The 12,567-nt window shown below is 33.3% G+C and overlaps 1 pseudogene; it reads left to right on the top strand.

Moving 5' to 3' along the window:
- The first annotated feature begins 284 nt into the window (after positions 1-284).
- LOC149549714 (deoxyuridine 5'-triphosphate nucleotidohydrolase pseudogene) lies at positions 285-801 on the top strand (annotated as a pseudogene).
- Positions 802-12,567: the final 11,766 nt, after the last annotated feature.

The raw sequence follows: 12,567 nt of genomic DNA, 5'->3' as shown, positions 1-12,567 counted from the left end.
AGTGCATCGAATTTGTGATGGTTTGGGTTTCCTATGGTGTAGTATTTTTCATTTTAATCTAGTAAACACATCTATGCTTTCAAAAAAAATTGTCTTATGTAACAAAGCCAAACTCATGTTTCCCATTCTATGTGTTCTAAGTGCATTGAATCTATAGCTCCCAATAAGCTGCTATGATGTCGATTTACCTTTGCGGCTTCATGGGATCTCACCACATAGTGGTGGGTCCAAAAGTCATCTATATCATGTGGCTTTCTAAGCACAACTTGGTCCCTCTATAACACATGATAAGTGAACCCTTAGTGAAAATATGATTTACAAGAAACCTAGCCACAAGCTCCTATGTGGTACAGTTAAAACAATATCGTGGAGAATTGAATGGGTTGAATTTTTTCTCTACTCTCTTTGTCAAAGGTGAAGCAATTCTAGAACCTCTACTCATAATCCAGAAGGTTCAATAGTACCAAAATGAAAGTTTTACTAATTCATATTGTAGCTCAAAGGCATTACTGTGTGTAAAGAAGCTTTGTTGCAATGCTATCTTGCCAAGCAAGGCATCTTCTCTGGTTGCTAGTTATGGTCTATCCAGCTCCCAGGTCTGGGTTAGCTTGGAAGCTTTCCATAGATGTTGGTGATGGGGTTATTAATGTGGATTACCATGGGCTAGTGGCTGTGATTCTCTTCAATCATTCTAATCAAGATTTTTGGGTTAATGTTGGTGATCGTATTGCTCAGTTAATTATTGAGAAGATTTCAACCCCAGAGGTTCTAAAGGTGCATAGTTTGGATTCGACAGCCTAGGGTGAAGGTGGATTTGGATCAACAGGTGTCAAAATATGAGCTTTCTATCTTCTTCCTCAGGAACATTTGAATGTATTGAATTTTATGAAAAAAAAATTTTTAACATTTTTAGAAGATTCTAGAGAAATAGAAGGCATTGTTGCTAGTGAACTAAATGGCCTTCTACATTGTAATCGTCTACAGGAGTCATTGTTTACTTCTATTGGAATAAACAGGAGCAGTCCAAGTGTTTGTCCGATTGTGCAAGTGAGAAACATGGTATTTTTTTTTCTTAGTGTATGTGAATGGAGATGATAAACGGGAAAGAAAAAGAAGTAGTGCAGCTATTGTGCAAAAGTAAGTGAGTTAAATGGTGTTCTTCATCAATTCAAACATGTAGATGTGGCATACTTCAAGTTTATCTTGATTGGTAGAGTCTTTTCATTTTACATTCTTCGAGGTAGATCAAAGGAAAAGATAGATCCTTTTGAGTTTCTTTTTATTTGTAATTTCAAAAGTGTTATTCTTTCACCTTTCTAGAATCTAGAAGCTGAAACACTTTAGATTCTTATGAAGATCATATATAATAATCCCTATATAAATTGTTGTAAAAAAAGAAAATATAGGGGTCGACAAAATGGTTGATGTATCATACTTGATATTGTGGAGCCAATAAAGAGGATTTTATGTCAATGATTTTCTATTCCACTTAATTGGTTGTTGCTTCTATGTGTCTTTCTTTTAAATCTAAATTGTAGGAAGTAAGAAAGGATGTTTCTTTCTTTTTGTTATAAGGATATGAATTAAACAGAGTAGGATGTGCTTTGGGAGATTCAGGGAAAGATTCAGTAGAAGTTCTTAATCATTTCATTTAAATTTTTGTAGATAGTTGCTACGTTATGAATTCATAGGATTTGTGGATTCTATAGCTTGGTTTGTAGATTAGTAACTATTTTGTACCTAAATTAAGCTTTGGTTAGACTTAGTTCAATTAGCCTCTTCTACTCTTAGGTTAAGAGCATACCCCTTGTTAGATTTAAAAACAAAAACATAATTCTTTGAAAATCATCCACATAGGGAGCTGTACCTATAAATTCATAGAAAAGCTAATAATTAGAAGATGGCTTTTCAACTGTTGTAAGTAGATGTTGTTCATCATTCTGGCATTGAGAGTCATATTGTCACAAGGAACAAGAAGAAAAAATTTATTTACCAACACTCTTGAAACTAGTCTTTCCCATTTTGCCAATCTAACAATTCTTGCATAAACCAACATCTGATTTCTTCAAACTAGGAATACCTCTTACTTTTCTGAATTTTCTTATCTTGATGATATTATTCAAGTTTACATGACACAATATTTTGTGCCATAACCAACTTTCTTCCATTTGAGCAATAAAACATGAACAATCACCAAGATCAAGATATAATAGGTTACCTCTTGTTTGTTTGCCTAATCCAATCAGATTACCTTTGTCATCTAGTACTCTTGCCTTTCCATGCATGAATTCTACTTTGAATCCAATGTTGATTAGATGTGCCACACTCAGTAGATTATGTTTTAGTCCTTCAACCCAATAGGCATTGTTACATACGAGTTCTTTGGTTAATGAGATTTGGCCTTTCTCTTTTATGTAACAAAGTTCATTGTTTCCAAACCTTACACTACCTCCATCATAGTCTTCAAAGTGTTCAAAATTTGTTTTGTCTCCAATCATATGATGTGAACATCCACTATCTATGATCCATGTGTCATTTTTACTTACATGAGAGATAAGTGCCACCTTATCATCTTCTTCATTAGATTCATCTTTCACAACAATGTATACTATTTCATCTTCACTATTATCAAAATCTTTAGCCATAAAACAAGTCTTCTTACCTTTTTCCTTGAATGATTTGTGATTTTTGAAATCCTTCTTTCCATTGTACTCTTGACTTTTCTTCTCATCCTTGCTTTCTTTGTTTGGGCACCTGGCAGCAATATGACCGATTTCTTCACATGAAAAATAGATTAGGGGAACTTTACCTTTGTATTTTCCTCTACTTCTAGAATATTTCTTTGCAAGTAAAGCTTCAACAACTTCAAGATTGCTATCAGAACTTTCCTCTGATTCCTCTTCACTTTATAACTAAATGTCTTTTATTTTCTTACCTTTCTCTTTGAGTGAAAGTTTGGCCTCAAATGTAGATTCAATATCCTTGGAAGCTAGAACATAATTGTCATAGTTGTCTTGCTCAAAAGCTATCAATCTTCCTACTAAGGTATCCAAACTTATCTTTTGATTTGGCTCACACCTCTTTTCTTGAATAGAAGATACTCTAATTGCATAGATAGAAAGCAATGTTCTAAGAACATTACTTACAACATTTTCTTCTTTGATTTCTCCTCCAGAAGCTCTAATTGCACTAACACTAGCTTTAATTCTTTCCACATACTTGGCAACATTTTCATCCTCTCTCATTCTCATTTGATCAAACTATCCTCTAAGGCTTTCTTCTTTGGCTTTCCTCACATTTTCATCACCAGCATAGATGTCCTTTAGCTTGTTCCACATATCAAAAGCAGTTTTGTTGTCCTTGATCTCATAAAATTCATCATAGCTAAGAGCAGATGCAATATCAATCATCATGGTGTTATGGTTCTTTTTCTTAGCAATATCTCCAATAGATAATGTGCTAGTAGGGGTTGTTTATTCTTCATCAAGGTATTTCAAGCCAGAATCACTAATGGAGGTCAGATGAAGTCTCTTGAGTCCCTACCATGCGAAAAAGTTGTCTATATTTAGCTTTGGAATCTCTCTCTTGTAAGACATCCTGATCTTTAGCTTAGGTGCTTGAAACCTTTCCTACAAGCACCAAGAGCTCTGATACCAATTATTGGAAATAAAGAAGGAGTAACTAAGAGGGGGGGTGAATCAATTACCACTAAAATATATCCTAGATCCCTTAGATGTCAACAATAAAATTTAAACTAAGAAAACTGAATGCTACTATTATTTGATAAACACACAAAAAATGTTGTAACTTGGTAAATGCAGAGTGGTATTTACTTTTAGCTAATCTTAAACATTCATAGTGATTAATTTGCAAGTATAAGAGAAATAGTATGAACACATGAGACACCAAGATTTAACATGGAAACCCAATATGGGAAAAACCACCAATGTAACTAGTTACTATTTTTCATTAGGAGCAAACCTGGTTAAAGGTTACAAAACACACTATTAGATGTGACCTTGTTAGAGGATTTAATCACCCTATAAAGAGTGGTCTTGAAAGAGGTCTTAAAATAATTCAATGGAATTGTCACCTTGTTAGAGGATTTACAATTGGTTGTTAAACCAACTTTGTTAAGAGATTTTGGATCACTGCTACAATGGTTAAAGAGTAAAAATGAAATGACTTGATTGTGATGCAACTAAATTGCTGATTATAGATCTCTATTCTAATTCATACTTGATCCTTCATGATCAAATAACATTTTTCTACTCCATAAGGATATCTGCTTATCCTTCAAGTTTGCTCACACTCTTTCCTTCTCAATTCAATCAACATACTTGCATACACACTAAAAATCTCAACTTGACCTTTCATTTATACCATCCAGATTGTCAAGTCAGCTCAAATTAGAAATAAAATAACCAATAATCATCACCATTGTTGGCCTAGAAACAATACTTAAAATAATTATGCTTCTTATGCCATAACAAAAAAATCCTTCATTGGCCAACCTTGCTCGGTAAACATTGGTTTTCTGAAACGATTTCTTGTGTTAACCAATAGGAGCTTGGTTAACACAATGAACTTATAAAAATCCTTTTGGAAATAGAGTGAACTCGATGAACACTTACTCTATCCAACTTTCCTTGACTAACCATGTGAACTTAGTTAAATCTATTTCCTACCTAAATTCCTTCAACACCCAAGTGAGCCCAGTAGACACTATCTTCACAAAGTAATCTTCAAGAATGCTCGATAGATAAGGAAAACTGTCTTGCTAACCAAGTGAGCTTAGTAAGCACTGACTGACAAGTGATATGACATTTGTGTAACATTAAAGACAACACTCAATTAGATAGTTGTATCCAACAATCCCATCATAACAACAAACATAAACCCTCAGATTTTGCAATAAACAACTCATATATATTTCCCTTTCTTTTATCCTCTCATGCATTCCCATGGATTCAATCTAGTGTTACAATAATAAAACCACAGCTCTGATGCCACTTATAAGGAAACTTGCAAGAAATAATATAACCATTTCCACATAACCTATAATAGATCTGAAATAAATATGCAATTAAAATCCACATGCAAGAGAACAGACATATCCAAAAAAATTGTGGCACACGATATATCCTAAGAAACCCTCATTGAGGGAAAAACCTAGTCTCCAATAGCATCCATCACCATGTATTATTCAAAAAAAATACCATTGTAATACAACCATGGAAGTCTTGAAAGCCATAACCACTACCAAGGAATCCATATGAACAAGCATGAATCCACACATCCCATGCCATGCTTCCAACCTTCCCTAATGCTTCCTTGGCTAACCTGTCAAGCCTTGTCCTACTCAACTCTTTCCCTTTTTGCCTTCTTCTCTATGTCTTCACACATCAATAACTACCCTTATGGCTACTTATATAGTAGCAAGTCCCACAAAACCACCAAGTGGTATTACATACACCATGTGCTACCTAACCCATTGACCCCACATTTAATATTGGAATTTTAATTCTTTTCCCCAATATTAAATAATTAAATCAAATATTAACACAATATTACAATACGAATCATCAAGTATATCCTATGAGAATCTTTACATGTTGCACGTCCATCTAGATGCAATATTACGTGATAAAATAAAATAATACAATATAAAAATATTATGCAATGTGTGCAACACCCATTATCTCAATAGTCGCCTTCAATAAATAGGCTAGTTAGAGTACAAGTGGCTCCTAGTCAATTTATTGCATTAACTCTAGTCCCATTACAACAAGTATTGAATACTTCATCTCTAGCTATAACCTACCCAAGATATGGAGCTCCAAAATCTACCTTCTTTGAGAAAAAGGTTGCACCATCTACTGAAGTAGAAAAAATGTTATGACTGAGCTAGAACAAATGAAAAAGACCTAATCCATCTTGGGTTGTCACAAGGGTAGAATAATAATTTCCCAAGAACTAATATAGCCTCGTACAATAATATCTATGGTAAAAATTGTAAGGAGAATCAAGTGTAGAAATAGCTACCTACACTAATCCCTTAAGGAAAGTATTGTGCAAATTCCTATTAAATCCTTACAATTTTAGATTTGATATTATGTAAACAATAATATTGCATTCAAACATGAATGCAAAAAAATAGATAGAGAAATAAAAAAAATAAACACAAAGATATGTCGATGGAGAAAAATCTTTCGATAAAACAACCCCACCCCTCCAAAACCTACACAATGTATTATCTTCAACACAAAAGGTTATAACACAATTGCAATGCAAGTTCTTTCAAGACACAAAAGACCAATCTAGTAGCAACATGCATACCAATAATACACTTTATCTCTCACCTATTTCTAACCCTAAAAATGCTTATATCATTGTGCTTTCCCTTTTAGGGAAACTTCCAAAGAACAAACATATTAGGGTTTTACCATTCTCTAGAAAAATAGGAACCCAAAAAAAACCCTATATGTGAGTTAGAGACTCTAGTGTATAGTACTCAATGATCAATTTTCACATGTCTTCACATCTTCACCCATCATAAAATCCTCTAGAGATGGCTCCTATGCATCATAGGAATCTTTCATAACTATTTTAGCCATATCTCCTTACACACAATTCAAGATATTGACACATACAAGTGGATTGACACATCAACATGCCAACTACACATGTACTCTCACACTTATTTACATTGTTTGCAAAAAATACATTTACAAAACAAATAATAAGAATATGAATTATCAAAGGCTGAGACGGCTTATTCCTAATAAAAAGTATAGCAAGAACTTTAGTGGAAATAATACCTTAGGAAAAATGTCAATAGGGTATAATATAGTGGTGAATTTTCATATTTTTTCAAATTTAACATTCTTCTATTGTTATTTTTGGCAATTTTTGAGCCCTTCCATGGTTTCCCTGGTTGACAAGCTTTGTTGGGTTTACCTAGTTGCCTAACATTGTAACCGCCAAGGAAAATATTACGTTTGAGTTTTTTCCTAATAGTATTCACCTTTCACGCAGCTAACTAGGTAATGCTTATCATGGAATGTTCATCGGGTTTCAAGTTTCCATTTCATGCAGTATGGGGAATTCACCATCTCAGTTTCATTTTACCATGGAGGATTTGGCTCATTTCACATTATGGAAAGTGGAGGAGTTAGCTCATTTTGCCAACACACTTTCATTTTTCCGTGGTGGAGTCAGCTTGTTTGGCATGGTAAATTGATAATTTTATTGATTTGTAATATTTATAAATCCAAATTCACCCAAGAAATGAGACATTCACTAAACACCGTTGGCACTCCATCAAATTTTTGGCAGTGCAAGACACATTGTAGGCATGACTTAGACTCCTAAGATAGCTTCCACAAGTGGTGGTACACTGGTATGTGTTGTAAAATACCCTCCTTGAGCTTATCTAGTTTAATTTAATCAAAAGCTTATCTATAGTTTCCTTTCCTATCTCATTTTCATTAGAAATTTTACAAAAAGTGGACACAATGCTTGAAGTTGCTAGTGACATTAATGGTTTTTAAAGCTTGCATGCATGGATATTGACAACCTTTATTTTCTTTGCCATGGAATGTCAATTCACCAACTGTCAAAAATCATGTTTGAAATTTAACTTTTTTTTCTTCATGTTTCAATTCCTTGTCTAAAAGTAATATTGCTTATTCTCATAGAAGTAAACGGATGGTTAGTAGATTGAGATGTCAGGGGAGGGTGAGTCTGTACCTAATATTGCCTAGTCTCATGGAAGTGACAAGGGTAAGACCCCCAAGGGTAGTGAAGGGATTAATCTTACATCAAAATGCCAAAAACTTAGAGATACTATCATAAAGGCTTACTTTGGAATTGACAATGTTTCTGGTCCACCAACTTGTGCAAGTACAAGTGCAGAAGGAAATCACAATACCTCACCACCACTAGAAGACCAAGTTTTTATTCAATTAAATAAAAATGCATCAAATGAGGATAACAATGTTCAAACAACAAAAGATGTAAGAGAAGATAATATTGATGTTGGTAGGAAGAAAAGAAAAAGAAATGTAAAAATGAGGTGGCAGTGGGAAATGAAAAGGACTTTCTAGGTTGATTGGGTAGCAAAGTACTAGTTTATTGAACCAGTCACAAACAATGACGAACCACCAATAGAATGCAGGTGTACAATTTGTACCTAGAAAACTAAAAGAGAAAAAAAGTTATTGCTAAAGCTTGACACTATAGAAAAACATATTGGTAAGGTTTATGAAAAGAAAATCATAGATGGAAAGGAAGTAGTGGTAGTGAGATGGAAATCAAAGGAAGAATGCCTTCATGTTAAGTATGCCATAGAATATGAAGAGAATTTAAAGAAAATAGCAGTAATTGGTAGTGGCAATAGTGGCAATCCAATCAAGGATGAGCTTCAACATGTAGCCAATGATGCAAACTTGGCAAAGACTGTTCAGATGAGTGTTATTTTTCATATTCTATCTAGAGGGCATCCTATGAGAGACTTTTTAGAATATAGTAATTTATTATCTTTTTTGAGAGTTCCTCACTATCCTATATCACATTGGTAATATACACTGGATGGGAAATGGAAAGCTATCTTGTTGAGGTGGAAAAGAAAAATGTAGAGGAGAGAGTAAAAGAATCCAAGTTCATTTCATTATCCTTAGATGAAGCCACTATGGTAGATAACACTGCTTGGGTTTGTATGCATGTATATATTGTAAAAGATCATGTCTGTCAAGATAATCTACATTGTGTTCGTAAAATGGGGGCCAATTAAATTGCAAAAAAATTATATTTAGAAGTTAAGAAAGCTTTGAATGAAATTTTTGGTATGGATGACTTGAAAATTTCAAAGAAGTTAGTGTGTGTTGGAGCTAATGGAGCTACAATAATGCAAGGGAAAAGGACTGGTCTTTCTGCAAGATTAAGAACTAGTATTGCACCTTACATGATTGGCATACATTGCATGGCCCATCAAATGAATTTAGCATATAAGACTATAAGTACTTTTCATATAGTGTCAAAAGTTGAAGATCTAATCTGTGAGCTCTCCTCATACTTTTGCAGAAGTCCTAAACACTTTGTAGAATTTAAGATTTTTTTTGAGGGAGTAATAGCAAGAAATAAGATTCTTAAGGATGTTGAGACTAGATGGATATATTTGCATTGACTAGCAGAATGAGTTCTAGCAAAATATCAATCCTTGATTGGAGTTCTATATGAGCAACACTTTATAGTGGAAAAAGCTCCTGATTTGTTAAATAAGTTAAGTGATATAAAGAACCTATTAACTTTTTTCTCCCCATGCTGGATTTAATGAACAAACTTGTTAAGAAAGCCCAAGACAAAACTATATATATTCATGAGTATTGTGATTTACATAAAATGACATGCATGGCTCTGGATTCTTTGTATTCAAAAATCTCACATCATAGCCCAATTTTTTCAAGGTGGGAGATAATTACATATTTGAATCATGCTAAGAATTTTTAACGATTCAATGGAAAAAATGAGCTATGTGTGTTTGTGATAGGATTTGAAATACCAATGCACCAATCTAAAACAACCAAGAGAGGTAGAGTACTACTAGTTAGAAAAGATGATTTTGACAAGATTGTTAAACCTATTAGTGAAAATGTGACTTCTATTTCCTACCAACTTTCAAGTGAGATTTTTGAAAGATTCACTCAAGAAGAAATTCTTGAAGCCATAAGTTGTGTGTTTCCTCAATTTTGGAAACACTTCAAACATAATCCAAGTGATGCAAAGTTGTTTCATAATAAACTTGATGAATTGATAACACAATTTTCAAAGCATACAGATTGCAATGGACAACTAATACAAGGAATCTTGGATTCAAATAATCTTTAAAAACATTGTCAACTTTTTGCATTGTGAATGAAATAGAAAATGGAAAACTTTGAGAATCCATTTGATCCTGGTGCAATAACAAGGCTTTGGAAAAGGATAAGCTAGAGTGAAGTATTATGTACTTCAATATCAGAATATTTCAAACTTGCTAATTTATGTCAAACAATGATATTAGGGTCGGTGGAAGATGAGAGAGTTTTTAGTGCATTAGTGTTTTTGAAATCAAATGTCAAAAACAAACTAGAGAAAAATTTGGAAACTTGCTTGAGGTTGTTTGTAACTCAATAAAATGTTAGATATTTTCCTCATGATAGGTCATTGGCCATTTGGAATTCCACATGTGAAAGATGAGGCCTTTGCAACACTTTAAAAGATGGTGGCTCTACTTCTACTATTGACTCCAACATAAATGATGAATTTAGGTCTCAAAGTCAAAATGAAGATGAAGATTTTATGGATTTTCAATACCCAATTTAGAATGAAGAGGAACCTATTAGTTCTAATCAGTTTTAGGATCTAGAGTCCATATGGGATATAGAAGCATCACATTTGAGACTAAGTCAATGAAGTGAATTGTGATTTAGCAATGTAGCATTTAGTTCTAAGGAATTTATAGGTATACTCTACTTTAGTTCTTCCATATTCAATAATATTGCAATTACAAGTTACAAAAATTGAGTTCAAGATTTTTGTTACTCTATTGTTGACATAATGTTATTTTTGTATCTTTCTCTTGATTTTAGTTCAAGATTTTTGTTAGTTGTTACTCTATTCATATTGTTGACACAATGTTATTTTTGTATCTTTCTCTTGATTTAGTTGTTTGATAATAAAAAAAGAGATAATAGAGACGTGTGCAAAGGCCATAATATTGGCTCAAAATATGGCACTTTTCATTAACATTAACATCATAGAGAACTACTGACTACAAAACATAATGGAAATACACATAGTTGGAACAATATGTGCTCTTAAAGAAAATTATACTTAATCTAAAAGATAACAACAGATCATACCATTTCTAAGCCTTGGGAACTCATATTTGTATCACTTGAGTTGCAATAAGTTTCAGGCTTAGAAAGGTTACATCATGATTCATTACAAAAGACAAAATGAAAAGATAACAAAAATTAAGATAATCATTACAATTTGTTGAAACCTTTTGTAACATCCTTTAATAGAAAAAGAGGAAACAATTACAAAATGTGAGAATTGGCAAGTGATCATTAAGCCCATCTTCTAGTTCTAACTACAGCATTACCCATAGTGAATGTACATCAAAGGTAAGGTAATCTATTATAATGAATAGCTCTCTTTGATATTCTTCTACGACACTTGTCCTCCAATTGATTCCTGAGGCCACCATCTTTTCTGCTAATGATCTTCTACTAAAGGGATTGCTTTGATATTTGCTATAACCTCCCAAATGGAAATATCTATATCCACAATAGGTCACACTATATTTCTAACTACCTCTAATGCACTAATGTTTTTAGTCCATTTTGAATCTGTGATGGCTTTACCGTCTCTAGTAATTTTGTTCATATCTACTTCAATTTTGTATGTCATATCAATCATATCATATGCAACTTGAGCACTTGATTCACCTCTTGAAAATGCTAGAAATCTTGGATGGTCTAATATTAAATCAAAAGATTCAGACCACTCTTGCCAAGATTTGACATACCTTTCCTTGTTGAAAATTTTTGGAATGAAATCTAGGGTACGCAATGCTATGCTTTTCAATTTTCCCCTTAAAACTTCAATCTTATCATTGAAGAATGAATTCAATTCTTTAACTTGATGTATCATTTTCCTTATAGGAACAATGATCTCCTTAGGTAGTTCCTTTTTCTGTGTGAGTAAAGGAACTAACATATCAAAGAATTGAATGTATGGCCCCCACTAGGAAAACAATGGAGATAATAGTAATAAAGCCTCAAAGCATTGGTATTCATTACTATACAGAGTATTGTACATACTATGTACATTTACAAAGGCTCTCTTTAAAGTAGTGATTCTATGATTCAAAAACTATTTCATTGTCCTTATATCTACATCCTTGCTAATATCAAACTCATCCACATTCATATGTGTTACTAGATGTGGTTCTTCTACTATCTAGTTAGTTTGAATATTCTAGTCTTGTACCTCCCTTACTCTTAGTGACCTTTCTTCTCTTTTCAAATCTTCATTCTCCTTTTTGGATTCCTCCAAAGTGTGCAACAGAACATGTGTTCTTTTCATTTCATCTTCATACTTCTTCCTGGCATCAAGGTTTTCATATGTTTGCACCAGTTGTTCTTGAAGAATATCAATCTTGTTCTTGCCTAGCATAGCAGCAGTATTTTGGAGGTTGTAAATTTGATATGAAGAAGTTGAATGTGAATTCTAGAAAATTGCATTACCTGCCAGTGTCTCTTTAATTTCCATCAGGGTAGGCTTCTCTGGTTCTAGAGCTATACTCCAAATAACCATTGTCTTACTATCTATATTAAATCATGCCCCCTGTAACTCACCAAATGGATTAATCTCCTCACAAGAGATTGATTTTTCTTGTATCCTCATTTGATCAAGCAGGAATGATGAACTAATATCCCATCCTAGGAAAACTATCATTCCACTCCTTTGTATCAATTCCCTAGCCTCCTCTGCAGTGAGGCTTTCACTGTTAGGATC

Source organism: Cupressus sempervirens, chromosome 7 (genome assembly GCF_028749045.1).
Source record: "Cupressus sempervirens isolate cs-2001-9-10 chromosome 7, ASM2874904v1, whole genome shotgun sequence".
Classification (NCBI taxonomy): Eukaryota; Viridiplantae; Streptophyta; class Pinopsida; order Cupressales; family Cupressaceae; genus Cupressus; species Cupressus sempervirens.
The sequence above is the reverse complement of the archived record's forward strand: the minus strand, read 5'-3'. Positions and strand labels throughout refer to the sequence as shown.